General features: G+C 45.5%; 1 long non-coding RNA gene across 1 annotated transcript; it reads left to right on the plus strand.

Annotated features, from left to right (window-relative positions):
• The first annotated feature begins 802 nt into the window (after positions 1 to 802).
• Positions 803 to 14,907, plus strand: LOC113611763 (uncharacterized). The gene is made up of 4 exons (XR_003429582.1): positions 803 to 1,033; positions 4,051 to 4,136; positions 9,482 to 9,558; positions 14,745 to 14,907. It is a non-coding gene; the product is annotated as an uncharacterized LOC113611763 (long non-coding RNA).
• Positions 14,908 to 15,626: the final 719 nt, after the last annotated feature.

Genomic DNA, 15,626 nt, shown 5'->3' on the forward strand with positions numbered 1-15,626 from the left:
AGATTTTTGCCAAATAAGATCACATTTAGTCTACACTCCCGGTCTCAAAGAGGATTTTCCTAAAACTCAGCAGTAGGTTTAATTATAGCTTGCATGTGCCTACATAACCCCTGTATTCTAATTCATTTCCCAGTTAATTCCCATCTTAAATTAGTATCTTTACTATCTTTGCGTGACATGAAATTGGTTTTCAAGCACTTGAGAGAAAGGTGCTTACTTCTGGCCCATCCCCTCTGGAATCGCTCTCTTCGTGGACCCTGCGATTTCTTCAAGCTCTGTAGTGATTTTCAAACTTGAGTGTGCAGCAGAATTATCTGAAGAATCCATTAAAATGCAGGCTGCTGGGTCCCACCCCTAGAGAGTCTGATCAGTAGGCCAAGGGTGGAGCCTGAGAATTTGCATTTCTAACTTGCTCCCAGGTTTCTTTACCTCTTTGAGTCCAGTTTCTTTATTATTAAGCAAGGGCAATAATACCTTCTTTACAGGGCTGTTGAAAGGATTAGAAAAAGATATGTAAATATACTCAAAAATACTAAGCCCCTAACAGAAATCTAATAACTATTAATTCCCATGATGGGGCATTGTTGTGGAGAGAAGGATATCTGGAGATGGAGATTTCTGGAGAGCAGCCTTGAAGAAGCAATAGAAATTGCTGGGGAAGAAGTGAGTGAGGGGCGTTCCCAGCGTGAAAAACAGTGTGCAAAGGCTGGGGAGCGTGAAAAACAAAATAGCTAACTCAGAAAGTTGCCAGGAGTTACACTTTGGCTGAAGCAAGTTCATGGATCATGTATACATACGCGGGGAACAAGGGCATTCTGTGCTATTCTAAAGAGTTTCAACTCTCTTCTGAAGGAGATGGAAAACGGTTGAGGTCGTTTGAAGCAGGCAGTGACGTGAAGTAGGGATTGTGTAGGTAAGGAGGAATGGGTCCAGGCTGATGACTAAATTTCTCTCTTGAGTTTCTGTGTAGGTGATGGCGATGTAACCCACCGGGAGAAGTACCACAGAAGAAAAAGCTGGCTGGGAGAAGAAGGTGAGTTACACTTTGGATATGTTAAATTCAAGGTAACGATTAGATACCCGCATGGACATACTAAGTGGTAATTAGATACATGAATCTAGATTTTTTTTTTTTGGCTGTGCCCCACAGCTTGCAGGATCTTAGTTCCCCAACCAGGGATTGAACCTGAGCCCCGGCAGTGAAAGCGTAGAGTCCTAACCTACTGGACGGTCAGGGAATTCCCAATCTTGATTTTATTTTATTTTTTTTTGGCCATGCTGCGTGACACTCAGGATGTTAGTTCCCCGACCGGGGGATCAAACCCACGTCCCTCTGCTGTGGGAGCAGAGTCTTGACCACTGGACCACCAGGGAAGTCCCTTAAAGAAATCTTGAAACAGAGATTTAGAAGACCTCAGCACTTCGGTGGAACTTAGATCCACAAGAATAGATGAAGTAGCCCAAGGAGTATATAGCATGAGACAAGACATTAGGACTGTATTCTGAAGAACAGCACAGTTTATGAACAATCTCTAAGGGACCTCAAATTGAGGTTAATGACAGTCAGCAGAGCCTGTGTTTCCTATTCTTTTTTTTTTTTTTTTTTTTTTGCGGTACGCGGGCCTCTCACTGTTGTGGCCTCTCCCGTTGCGGAGCACAGGCTCCGGATGCGCAGGCTCAGCGGCCATGGCTCAAGGGCCTAGTCGCTCCGCGGCATGTGGTATCTTCCCGGACTGGGGCATGAACCCGTGTCCCCTGCATCGGCAGGCAGACTCTCAACCACTGCGCCACCAGGGAAGCCCTCCTATTCTTGTATTATCTGTATACAAGCAAACTCTGGCTTAAATGGACATTGAGGTCAGCTTTGGTCAATGGTACCCACAATAGCCAACACCGCACTTAGGTGGTAGAAGCAACGCAAGAAAAACATCACCAGTGTGGTCCATAGGGACCCTGCAGGAGTTTGAAGGAAAGGCAAAGGCTGATAATGACAGGAGATGAATGTGATCACCAGCACTGCCTCCTGGTCATCCTTCAGGTGCCACAGTCCGTAGAGAAGCAAGTCCACGAACAACTGTCCCAACGGGTCATCCTCTAGAGATGGGTCTCTTCCCCAAGAATTTTTGCACGAGTGAGATCCCTAGATTTGTCAAAGCTTAGACATCACCTGCTGGGAGAAAAACATTGTGAACTGAGTCATCACAAAAATAAATACTATTTCCCTTCCTCTTCTGTAAATAAATGCGATTTCCCTTCCTCTTCTGAAGACAAACAAGACACCAACATGAATCCTATTTCACGCAGCCAGAGCTATCCTGCTGGGCTTGGCCAAACTACCATAAGCCAGCAGGATCCCACGTCAGCCCAGCCCTGAGCACTCGCCTTTCCTGCCATGGGCTTCTGAACAGTGTCACCCATGGAGAACACGTGCAAAAGCCTGTCCCGCCAGCCCAGGTAGGAGAAAGGTTAAGGAAAGCAGAATACTAGAAGGGAGTCCAGGCTCTTTTTAGGTAGGAGCAAACAGCAGAGGAGCAGCTGCGAACATTCTCAGGGAGAAGGAAACACTCCTCTTAGATAGGAGGTCTACAGTTAGACCACAGTTCAAGCATATCCATTGTATCCTCATCTCCCCCTTAAAAAATTCAGTGCTTAGGGTTCCCTGGTGGCGCAGTGGTTGAGAGTCCGCCTGCCGATGCAGGGGACACGGGTTCGTGCCCCGGTCCGGGAAGATCCCACGTGCCACAGAGCAGCTAGGCCCATGAGCCATGGCCGCTGAGCCTGCGCGTCCGGAGCCTGTGCTCCACAACGGGAGAGGCCACAACAGTGAGAAGCCCGCATACCGCAAAAAAAAAAAAAAATTCAGTGCTTACAAAACTCCAAACCTATCAGGAAAATGGGGCAATTTCAAGTGTATTTTTCTCATTTCCCCACTAAAGAGTGAATTTAAGTATGAGTTCATACTCTCTCATTTTAGGAAATGCATTATGCAAAAATAAAAATGAGGCCCACCTGCATGGGAGCCTAGCTCTCCCCCAATAATTAAGAAGCCTAGTCATCCTCAAAGGCATTTCTTAGGAAGAAAACCTGTGGCCTAACCTTCGAAAGAACGGAATCCCCATCCTGATTTCACAGTCCTCGGGCCAAAGGTGTGGAAGTTCAGGAAGGGAACTGGGGCTTTGATAGGATTGTCACAAACTAGGAAAACATAGGAAATGTTTAGTCAGAAGGAACAAAAACACAGCGTACTGATGGAAATGTGATCTCCGCAGACCCATCTTTATTATAACTGGAGGGGGGTGGGGTGAGTGGGGAGAAGCAAATCTAAAACCAGCAGACTGTTAGAACTGTAATGGCGCAAAAAGCCTTCCTCGAGACAGAAACCTCCTGTCCTGCACTCAGTAAACACCTGTGCCGGCCAGGAGCCCAGGCATTCAGGCTCTTAAGTACCTCGGGCTGGAACATATTATTCTCACAGGCTGCACTTGTGAACTTTCTGGAGGGCTTTGTTCCAGTTGGTGATGACTCCTGGGAATGTTAAGGCTTGAGCCCTGGGTCTAAAGAGACCATGTCCCATAACAAAAGAGAAGGGGGAGCAAAGCCATTACCGGCCTGACTCCGAAGAGGACTGGGGGCCAAGGGGAATGGGGGCTTAAGGGGAGTCTGAGCCCCACGTTCCTTTCTGAACATCCTTCTGAAGCTCCCTGGGTAGGCATGACCACCCGTCTGCCAATGAAAGGCTAAAATTCAAGGCCCGAGCCAAACAGCAAGAAAGCCTTCTTGACCGTGTTATTTTGCAAAGTAAATACACCTCTGTTTTTTTGCGGTATTCGGGCCTCTCACTGTTGTGGCCGCTCCCGTTGCGGAGCACAGGCTCCGGATGCGCAGGCTCAGCGGCCATGGCTCACAGGCCCAGCCGCTCCGCGGCATGTGGGATCTTCCCGGACCTGGGCACGAACCCATGTCCCCTGCATCGGCAGGCGGAATCTCAACCACTGCGCCACCAGGGAAGCCCAGTAAATACATCTTTACGGAGGAGAATTACTCTTACAGGTCCCTGTCCCACCTGCGATGGAGGTGGAAAAGGAGCTGCTCTCTTCAGGACTAGATGCTAATTCTATCCTGATTGGCTGGATTAGGTAAGAATTCACTCGGGTGGGATTGGAAGAATTGTTTTGTTTGTTTATTGGTTTGCAAGGGATACTTCCCCCAAAGAAAACCTACTGGGTTGGCCAAAAAGTTCGTTCGGGTTTGCCCTAACAGCTTACGGAAAAAGCCGAACGCACTTTTTGGCCAGCCCAAATACACTGGCCACTATACACAAGCCCAGAAGCTCCGGCTGCATCGAGGGCTGGTGACCGTGTGGTTCCCTTGCCTGCTCGGCTCCTCCTGCCCCTCTGAGGCCTCCTCTGGGACACCTCCTGGGCCCCCCACGCTCCTCCACGCTCAGTTGGGAAACACGGAATTGATCAGATCGTTCCGTGTTGGCTTGGATTCCCCTGTACCATGAGACTCAACCAGCAGAGTGGCTGGGTTTGCAGCAGAGCCTAGCACACGTTAGCTGACTTGTCAGAGCAGGCCTTCTGCTCCACGGTGGCCTTGGAAGGCCTGTAAAAATATTCCCCTTAGTAAACCAGCAGCTTCCACGCCAGGAACTGTGGGTGGGTGTCTTGGTCTCCTCATCATACAAGCCCCAAACCAGAAAGAGCCTCTCTGGGCTCCCTCCTGACACTCCCTCTGATATTCATTGTCGGCAAGTATGAATAATGCCTAAATTACAGAATTACACATTGAACGAAATTAACCTTCTCTAGAATGAACACGTCCTTAATACTTACAACAAAAACTAATTAATGCGTTCTGATTTGGTAGAAAGAGAAAAGGGTTACCTTATTTCCAAGCATCTTATGTCAACAACCCACTTTAGGTTCTGTAATTGCCACTCCTGAATAATTAAAAGTCAAGGTCACACATGGCACTGAAGAAACCTATAATTAACGTCTAAGCATAAGCATTAGATTCTCTGAATCGACTCAGATTGTTCTTAAAAGGATGGTAGGGGAGAGAGAGCTTGACCTAATATTTCTTAGGAGAAAACAGCCTTTCGTGTTTTCATAGTTTTTTAAAAAATAAGGAGATAAACACATGTTTGAGATAAACTTACTGAGTAAATGACAGCCATTTTATAGATGGGTATTGCAAGGTTTTGAGAACGTTGCAATGACCTGATCTACATGGTAGATAACAGAAGGAATGCCAGATCTTATCAGATCCTATACCCGCATTCTTTCTATAAGTAAGGAAACTGAAGTCCAGGTGGGTAAGAGAACTCTTCCTCACATTGCACAGTTAGCTCGTAGGCAGACAAAAATGAGAACTTCCACGTTTATGGCTCCAAATGTAGTGCTTTTCCTACCACCTCATGTAGTAACAGCAAGGCAGTCAGAAAACATCTCTCAGGATTGCCGTTTTGCTTTCAGTGCAATTCAAATAGTGTTCATCAGACATTATATGCAGCTAACAAGGAAAGCCAGCATCAGTTTATGCCCTGTACACATTTGTTATGAAAGGAACAATCCTTAGGCTTTTGGATGTCTCCTTCATCTGTTGGGTCTCCGTGGACCAGCTAGATCAGGGCGTTTCTGAAAAGCCAAAGACAATGGGAGGAAGGGCAGAACACAGGGGTTGTACTGGAATGGGATGGAGGCAGTATGGTGTAGCCCAGTGGATCTCAGCTCCAGATGCACCAGAATCACTCGGAGAGATTTTTTTTTTTGCGGTACGCAGGCCTCTCACTGTTGTGGCCTCTCCCATTGGGGAGCACAGGCTCCGGACGCGCAGGCTCAGGGGCCATGGCTCACGGGCCCAGCCGTTCCGCGGCATGTGGGATCTTCCCGGACCTGGGCACGAACCCGCGTCCCCTGCATCTGCAGGACTCTCAACCACTGCGCCACCAGGGAAGCCCCGGAGAGATTTTTTTAATGTACCAATGTTGGGCTATACCTCCAGAGATTCTAATTTATTTGACCTGGGCTGGGGCCCAGGCACTGGGCATTCTCCCAAGATTCCTTTGGTGATGCATGGGTGCAGACGGGATTGAGAACCACTGGGAAGCAAAGTCGTGGTGTCAGACAGAGCTGGGCTAAAAATCCCCTACCCTGACACATACACCTATTTTCTCTGAGTTTCCCCTCATATATTTAAAAAGAAAGAAAGAAAAAAATCCTATCCCATTGAGGGGCTATAAGCATTAAATTGGATTAGTATATAAACCACAGAGTAGTTTCTCCATGAATTTGGCTCTTCTATCTTTTCTTTTTTTTTTTTTTTTTTCCTGGTACGCAGGCCTCTCACTGTTGTGGCCTCTCCCATTGCGGAGCACAGGCTCCGGACGCGCAGGCTCAGTGGCCATGGCTCACGGGCCCAGCCGCTCCGCGGCATGTGGTATCTTCGCAGACCGGGGCACGAACCCGTGTCCCCTGCATCGGCAGGCGGACTCCCAACCACCGCGCCACCAGGGAAGCCCTCTTCTTTCTTTTCTACATTTAAACGGCAATAGCAAAGAAGTAGCCTGAAGTCAGCCAGTGAAAGAGAACAGGCATGAGGATAACTAGAGGGGCCTGACCTTGTGAACAGTATTTGGTGCAGGATCAGTGCATCTGAATTCTTCTCTGCCTTCTGCTGGCTCCTTTTTTTTGCTGGATAAATGTCCATGTAAATCAATGGCTGGACACACTTAATCCCTCAGGAGGTAGGTCTGTCCACTCAGTGATTTGCATCACTTGGTTCAGGTCCGGCAGCTTCCAGGGACCTTGCATGTGTGTAGGTTTTCCTCTCGAAAGCAGTAAGCTATCAAGGGAATCTTTTTAGGAGATAAGATAAAGGCAGGAGGAGATTGGCTAGGAGCAGAGACACGTCTCTTCTCTCCGTCAGGCGCACTTTGTGCCCCTTCTACACGCGTGGTGGTTCTCTGCCAGCCCAGCCCTTGTAGGATGCCTCCGTGAGTGTGTAGATAACTCCATATGGCCCCACCCAGGGGCATCAGATACCATGTCTATTCTCATCTCTGAACACACAGCATGTGGAAAATTCTTGTGCCACAGGAAGCAGGGCATGGAGCTGGAATACGTAAATAGCAACAATCAATGCCTCTGATTCCTGGAGCCACCCTAGCGTCAGAAGCAAAAATTGTGCTCCACGCTTGGTTTTCTTTATTCCACTTGTACTCCAAAAGCTGCAGGGAGTAAAAAGAAAAAACAAACAAAAAACCCAGAGCTCTCACCTCCTGGACACCTGATCTTCTGCTGGCAACCCTGCCCCAGACCACTGTTTGTCCTCAGCCTATATCCAGTGATGACACAGTAGGGGCCCCCTCCAGCCAAGGAAGCCACCTCTTGTGCCTTATTCTGTGCCTGCCTTTGAGTAGAGCTCCCTCCCAGCTCTCTAGTTTGGGTTCTTTTCCATTACCCACGCTGTTGCAGGAGGGGGACCCCTTCCAGGGCCCGAGAGTGGGCTCTTGTCTGACACTCAGAAATGAATTGTCCGAGGAGACATACGCACTCTCCCCAGGGATCCCCCGCCCTTCTCTCTCCTCTCACCCAGGATTCCCAGGCCCTTTTTCCTGTAGTCACTGAGCGCATGAGCCATTCAAGTGTGCAGCTATTTTTACTAGAGTGTGAAGGATTCTCAGGATATAAACTATATTTAGCAGAGGTTAAAGTTCACATTACACAATCACTGGGGCACAGGCTTAAATCTTTAAACAGCCTGGTTTCGGTCTTCCTGCTTCAGTCCTCTACAAATGGGCTTTTCCAGTCCTAACGCTTCTCCTTTCAATTCAGCCTACAAATACTTCAAGGCCTTTGTTTCCCACAAGAAATGGAATTCTTTTCTTTTTAGCCCTCAAGTCCCTCTTCTACCTCAGACGGAGGTTTTCTTACAGCCATCGGAACCTCTGATTTAGCAGGAATCTATAAGGAAATGTTAAATGGAACCCTTCCAGGGTTGAAAAAAATCTAGCCTAGAAATTCTTAAAAATGCAAACTACCCACCTAAAGGCTCAAATGGACGCTCCTTGCCAACTGCAGTTGACTTTTCAGGCCAAGGTACTAAGAAGGGATTATGTCTGAGGGTGTTTAAATCAGCATGGAAAATAAAGAGGAGGGCTCTAAGCTAGCTCATCTCAAGAGAGGAACTGGAGACCAGGGTTCAGGGCTGAGTGTGTAACATGACACGCGGCCCAGCTGGCCCTTCAGCTGCTGGAAGCACTGTGTGCAAACAGCCTGAGGTACCAGCCCTGTACCGGAAGGGCCTCAGCTGCAGAGTCACCTCGCTCAAGATGACACCCCCTTCCTGGGGCAGCCTGCACCCAGTGACTGGTCAGGGTTGGATACAAAGGCCTAGTCCCTTCACCTCAACTCAAGACAAGTCTAGAGCTGCAACTCTGCTTCAGAGCTCCAGGGTTGAGCAGCCTTTTGTTGAGACTGCCTCCCTGCCCGCCTTCCCCTCTGCCTCTTGCACAGGTGGAAATCTCCAGAGATGCTCCTGCGTGCATCCCCATCTCAGCCATTGCTAGCGACATGTCTTAAACTATGTGACATTCTCCTGGTAAATGCTCTTGGGTAGTCCCACGTTGCTACGTCGCTACGAAAGTGCTGTCAGCAGACCCAGCAGCATGGATATCCCAGGTGAGGGTATTAGAAATGCAAGATCTCGGTCCCCATCCCGGAACAATGAAATCTGGATCTCTAGTTGAACAAAAGCCTCAGCTGATTCTTGTGTATATTAATGTTTGGTAAGCACTGGCCTGCACGATAATCGGATGAGAAATGAGGAGCGGGAGTGTTTACTGCGAGCACAGAAGCATCCTGGCCCAATGGGAGCCATCTGTTTTTAGTTCAGAAACTATGTTTCCTACTAAAAGGAGTTTAAAAACCCATTACTTTGCCACAGTCCAATCACAAACAAAAGGGCAGAACATAGAGGCAGTGGGTCAATTGCTCAAGTTAGGAAACCAAGCTGCAGTACTAAGCAAACAAGGGAAAAGCTCATATTTAAAGTAAGTATGTAAAGTAAGTGTCAGTGGTCCTTAGAGTACAGAGGAAAGATGGAACACTTCCCTTGCGATACAATAGATGAACTTCCAACACAAGCAGGGACTTGGGACTTTCCCAAATGACCACTAGGGAACCCGTATAAAAAAGCTTCCCCAAGGGCAGGCACACGCACACAGTGGGGCAAGGGGATGAATTCACATTTATTCTCTTAGCCACACCATCTAAAGATTTGCACCAGGTCTTCAGTAAGAAGGAACTAGTTTATGTTAGAATGGCAATAGTTTGTCGCAGGGAACATGCTAAAATGTTAAGGTGTCATGAAATGTTTCCATGGTTCCCGTTTCATAGGGAGGATTCAGTCATTCTCAACAGATCCTTTCGTGCTTGTAAAACAGTGCATTAAGCTGTCTCTCTGGAATTCTTTATAGATGGATATCGAGACTGAGCTCGACCTCTGTGTGTGTTTTCTGATAGAAGTCCTAGAAAACAGAAGAGGCGAGAACAGGTAGGTGGTACCATGAAGGAGGTTGCTTCATCATGATTGGTTTACGTCTGGCTGGGACCTGTTCCCATTGAAGGGCAGCAAGGAAGAGGGGAGCTGTCATGTGACCGGAACCCCTGAGGGAAAATGTACGTGTCCTCAGATATCAAGGGAAGAGGCGGGGATCCAGTTCTGGATGAAATGGAGTGAACACATGAATGCAGCTATAAAACCTGAACAGCGTATCTGAGGACTCTGAAAAGTAAATGGGAGCAGGGGGCTTGGGAAGGAAGAGCAGAATTCGACATGCCACTGAACCAGCACTGAGTGTCTCACTTGTCCTCCGCGACCTTGGTCCGGATGGGAGACAGCCCCAAATGCAGAAATGAGCAACAGGTATGACTAAAACTCTGGTTCTGGCTCCAGGTGCAATTAACATGCACAAACAGTGGGGAAATCCCCTGTTCATTTTCTTTCTTTTCTTTATTCTCCCAGCCGCACCCTCCCCAGGCAATCAGAGCAGTGGCAGTGAGAATGGCGGTAGTGGAGCCCACAGTGGACCCTCTCTCTCTGTATGGAGGAGCTGTTCCCCAAGAGAATGGGGGAACCCCCAATCCTCTTCTCCTCTCTCACTTCTCCCACCACCTGGCCCCTAATGTGGGTGCATTCACAGGAAGTGTGCAGCACAGCAGGGTGGATAGAGCCCAAGCTTTCCGGTCCAGAGGATGGATAAGGGGGGGCCACAAAGTGTTGCAAAGTACTAGAGCGATCTCAAAAAGGGAGGAACTCAGGCCAGGGGCCTCTTAAAGCTGTTCACAAACTCCTGGGTTCAGTCCTGTGCTGTGTGAGTGTGGATCTGCTCCTAAATACACACCAAAGACATGGAGACTGAACTAAAGGGTGGGCCATCACTCAGGTCCCAGAATGACCCCCAATGACACACGCACAGAGAAAATCTAAGTAGCTGCAAAGGCTCTGAAAACAAACCTGACATTGAAACTACGACTTACAAAAGGCTGACAGAATTTTCAGCCTGAGCCCATCCAGGTTGATTGCCTGTTAAAACATAAATATTATAATTTACATAAGATGTAAATAAAACCCAGGCTCTCAAAACATAACATTCAAAATATCCAAGATATAATCCAACATTACTCAGTGTATTAGTTTTCTACTGCTGCTACAACAAATGACCACAAACCTAGTGGTCATTAAAATAATAGTTGGTTTTGGGGGGGGGTGTTTGTTTTTGTTTGTTTGTATGTTTGTTTTAAGTTCTATAGGTCAGAATTCCAAAATCAGCCTCACTGGGTTAAAGTCCTGGTATGGGCAGGGCTGGCACCTTTTGGAGGATCTGTGGGGAAACTGTTTGCTTGCATTTGCAAGATTTGAGGAGCTGCCCTCTTTCCTTGGCTCGTGGACCCCTTCCTCCATCTTCAAAGCAAGCAACATAGCATCTCTCTAACCCTTCTTCCATTGTCATCTCTCTTTCTGATCATAACCAGGAAACATTCTCTACTTTTAAAGATGCTCATGATTATATATGTCCCACCAGTATAATCTCCCCGTCTCAAGGTCCACATCTGATAAGCAATCCTATTGCACCTGCAATGTTAATTCCTTTTACCATGTAACATATTCACAGGTTCTAGAAATTAGGATGCAGACATCTCTGAGAGAGACTTTATTCTACCTTTCACCCTCAGTGTATGAAGAACCATGAAATCTCAACTCACATGAAAACAATCGGCAGATGCCAGCACTAAGGTGATGCAGATGTTGGAATTTTCTGACAAAGCCTTTAAAACAGGTATTATAAAATATTCCACAAAGTGAGGGACAACAACACTCTTGAAATGAATGGAAAGACAAAGTCTTGGCAGGGAAACAGAAAGTATAAAGAAGATCTAAATGTAAATTTTAGAGTCAAAACATACAGTAACTGAAATTTTAAAACCTGGATAGACCAATTGAAATTATTCAATCTGAACAACATAGAAAAAAATTTTTTAATGAACAGAGCCTCAGAAACCAGTGAGATTATACCAAAATGTCTTAACATTTGTGTCATTCAAGTCTTAGAGGAAGAGAAAAAAAATACAGAGCAGGAAAAAAAAAATACTGGAAAAAATAATGGCTGAAAACTTCCCATATTTGGCAAAAGACATAGACATACAGATTTAAGAAGCTCAGTGAACTCCAAATAGGAAGAACACAAAAAATCCATGCCTAAACACATCATAATCAAACTGCTGAAAACCAAGATGAAAAACAACCTCTTTAAAGCAGCCAGAAAGATGATATATTGCCTATAAGAAAACAGTTCAAGTGATTGTGGATTTCTCATCAGAAATCAGGAATATGCAAATATAAACAAGCTGTACACTTCTGCCCATCAAATTAGCAGAAATTTTAAAAAATCATTACTATCTAGTGTTAGGATGCAAAAATACGTTAGTGGGAAAAGAAATAAGAACAACATTTATAAAATGTAATTAGGCATTGTCTACCAAAATTTTAAATCTACGTACCTTTTAACCCTCAATCCCACTTCTAGAAATTTATCCTACAGAAATATTTGTCCAAGTGCTCAAAGATATTTACTGTGGCCTTGTGTGTAGTGGCAAATAAATACATGAATAAAACATTATAAATAATTACTGATGAACCATTATTTAAATAAATTACAGAATCCCACAGTATGGAATATAACATAGCTTTTAGAATGATTATATTGGAGCCAAGTCTGTTGGCACTGAAAGAACATATGATATAAATGTTAAATGATAAAGACATTTGTCAAATATCACAAGCACAGACATACACACAAATTGGGTTCTGTAATTGTGTGTGTGATTATAACTGACTGGGAAAAAATCAGGAAAGATAAAAACCAAACTGATATCAGCAATTGCTTCTGAGGAATAAGATGAGAAGAATAGGAATGGTACTTGTGCTTTTTACTTCATCTATGTGTGAATATGTGTGTATGTTTTAACAAAGGACAAGTAGTATTTTTGACATTTTTTTAAAGAATGGTAAAAGGCCAATCTATGTAAGTTTCATAGCACTGTCCTCCAGGGTTCTGATCTTAGAAATTAACTAGCTGGTCTTTCTCTGTTTTCTGGGAATTGAGCATTTTATTCACTTCCCTTAAGGAAACCCAATCAACATGTTTAGTATCTCCTAGTGTATACGTTTTCTACTGCGGCATAACAAATTACCTCAAAATTTGCCATCTCAAAACAACCAAAATTACCTGATATCGTTTCTTAGGATCAGGAACCCAGGAGTGTCTTGGCTGGGTGCTTCCAAGTCAGGGTTTCTCATGAAGCTGGAATCATCTGAAGGCTTGTCCAGGACTGGAGGATCCACTCACAAGTCCCTCACATAGCTACTGGTAAGAGAACTTGGTTCCTCACTGGCTATGGTCAGAGGCTCAATTCTTCATCACACAGGCTTCTTTGTAGTCTACTCACTGCTGGCAGCTGGCTTTCCCTAGAGTGACTGGCCAAAGAGTTAGAGTGGCCAAGTTGGAAGCTGCAGTGACTTTTATAACCTCATCTTAGAAGCGACTTACTATCACTTCTGCTATAGTCCACTGGTCACACAGACTGACCTTGGTACAATATGGCGGGAGAATACACAAGAATGTGGATACCAGAAGTCAGAGGTCATTGAGGGCTGTCTTGAGGACCCGCTACCACAGTTAAATTTTTCCCCACTATCTCTCCTTCCTGTCTAAGTTCATAGACCCTTCTGGGGGTTAAAGTATACCTATGTCTCTACGCAAGAACAACATGAAATACTTCAAGGCACAGCATATCTGGGACTTCCTTGGCGAGCCACTGGTTGAGACTCCGCGCTTCCACTGCAGGGGGTGCGGGTTCAATCCCTGTTCAGGGAACTAAGATCCCACGTGCCACACGGAGCAGCAAAAAAAAAAAAAAAAAGAAAGAAAGAAAAAGGTACAGCATATCTGAGAATTTAGAAGAGAATTTTCTGATATATGGATATACTTGACTGCAAAAGATGTATATTGTATTCCTAGGAGTATATTTGAATGTATACTGTATAGCATAGGTTTAGCCAAACATTTAAGTATTCCATAATAGGCTTGTAGATATGATAGAGAAATAAAAGAGTAGATTTATCATAGGTTCAGCAACCCTTATGCAACACATGTTGATTAAATCATTGTTTTCAACTGGAAAGAAGTTAACATGCCTCGGGGCTTTGAATTTGACCTTGACTCCTTCAACACTTTTTTATAAACTATTTGGACAAAGGCAAAGAAAATGTACTTGTTGTATTTTCAAGTGCTATCATGTTAGGAGAGCCAAGAAGCTGAATAATAAAGTCAGGATTCCCAGAGGTCTTCAAAAGATTGAAACGATAGGCCAGAAACCCATGGCATAAGAATGAGTGGGAAGGAAGTTGTATAAAATCTGCCCAAGTACAAAGTGAGACCTGGCACAATACCAGTTAATGCAGAAAAGCTTTAAGTGAACTGCAAGTTTAATATGAGTCAGCAGCTTCGCCAGTTCTGCCAAAAAGGCAGTGAAGAAAAATAGTCTGCATTGTAAAAGAATACAGTACTCAGAACCAGGGAGATCTTGGTCTGATGAACCCCACACTGTGAATATGTGGGTTCCTGGAACGATCGACAGATTCCTCTATGACCATGTGTATCTTCTAACTCCAAGATTGTACAGTTCTCTTTGTAACACGCCCCGAGTGACCAATCTAGTAATTCTATCCCCCTAAAAAGGAAATGACTTTGTTTATTCTGTTCTTCAGTCATTCAAACAATATTTATTGAGAAAAAAATATTTACCAGGTACCCTGCTAAAAGCCAGGAACACAAAGATGCTTGGAACACACACACTTTTTCCCAGTTATTCATCCAAACACGAATATAGCTGCTGCTGTGATGGGATTTGGTCAGTGTAGCCAAGGTTCCAGATCAGAACTTGAGATAGATTATCTGGATGGACCTGACCTAAGCACATGAGCACTTTAAAAGCAGAGAGTTTTCGATGGCTGGTGGTGGAGTAAGCCAGAGGTTCAAGGCATGGGAAGGATTTGATGCACCTTTGCTGGCTTGAAGATAAGGGGGCCACATGGTAAGGAGTGTGTGTGGCCTCTAGGAGCTGAGAGTGGCCCCCAGCTGACAAGCCAGAAAGGAAACAGACTCTTAAAACCTCTAGGAAATGAATTCAACCACAAGAATGAGCTTGGAAGAGGACCCCAGAGGAGACCCACAGCCCCAATCAACGCTCTGATTTCAGCCCAGTGAGACCCTGAGCAGAGCGTCCAGCCTACCAGGCCCAGACTTCTGACCTGCAGAAACTGTGAGGTAATAAATCTGTGTTGTTTTACGTTAAGTTTGTGCCAATTTCTTATTCATCAGTAGAAAACTAACACAGAGGATAAATAAACAGCGGCCACACAATAAGTGCTCCGATGGGGCAAAGCTGCAGTGTACATGGTTGTTGACTGCAGACCCACTTTTCCCTTCTTTTTCCCAAGTAAGTCCCAGTTTTATTCAGGTGGCCACTGCTCACCCATACGTACATTCGTGGCCGCTACCTGCACTCCAAGTGCGGGCTGATTAGTCTAAAACAGCTTTTCTCAATTTTGGTACTATTGACATTTTGGCCTGGATAATTTTTTTTTTAATATTTTATTTATTTGGTTGCGCTGGGTTTTCGTTGCGGAAGGTGGACTCCTTAGTTGCAGCTTGCCGGCTCCTTAGTTGCAGCATGTGGGCTCCTTAGTTGTGGCATGGGAACTCTTAGTTGCGGCATGCATGTGGGATCTAGTTCCCTGACCAGGGATCAAACCCGGGCCCCCTACATTGGGAGTGTGGAGTCTTATCTACCGTACCACCAAGGAAGTCCCACCTGGATAATTTTCATTGTGAGGGAATGTCCTGTGCATTGTAAGGTGTTCAGCAGCATCCCTGGCCTCTACCTACTATATGCCAGTGACACACACTCCTTTCACCCCCAGCAGTGACAATCAAATATGTCTCCAGATATTGCCAAATGTCCCGGGCATGGGCAGGTGGGGAGCAACATCACCCCCAG

This window comes from Aethalodelphis obliquidens, unplaced genomic scaffold (assembly GCF_003676395.1).
Source record: "Aethalodelphis obliquidens isolate GAN/ISIS:26980383/991018 unplaced genomic scaffold, ASM367639v1 scaffold70, whole genome shotgun sequence".
Lineage (NCBI taxonomy): Eukaryota > Metazoa > Chordata > Mammalia > Artiodactyla > Delphinidae > Aethalodelphis > Aethalodelphis obliquidens.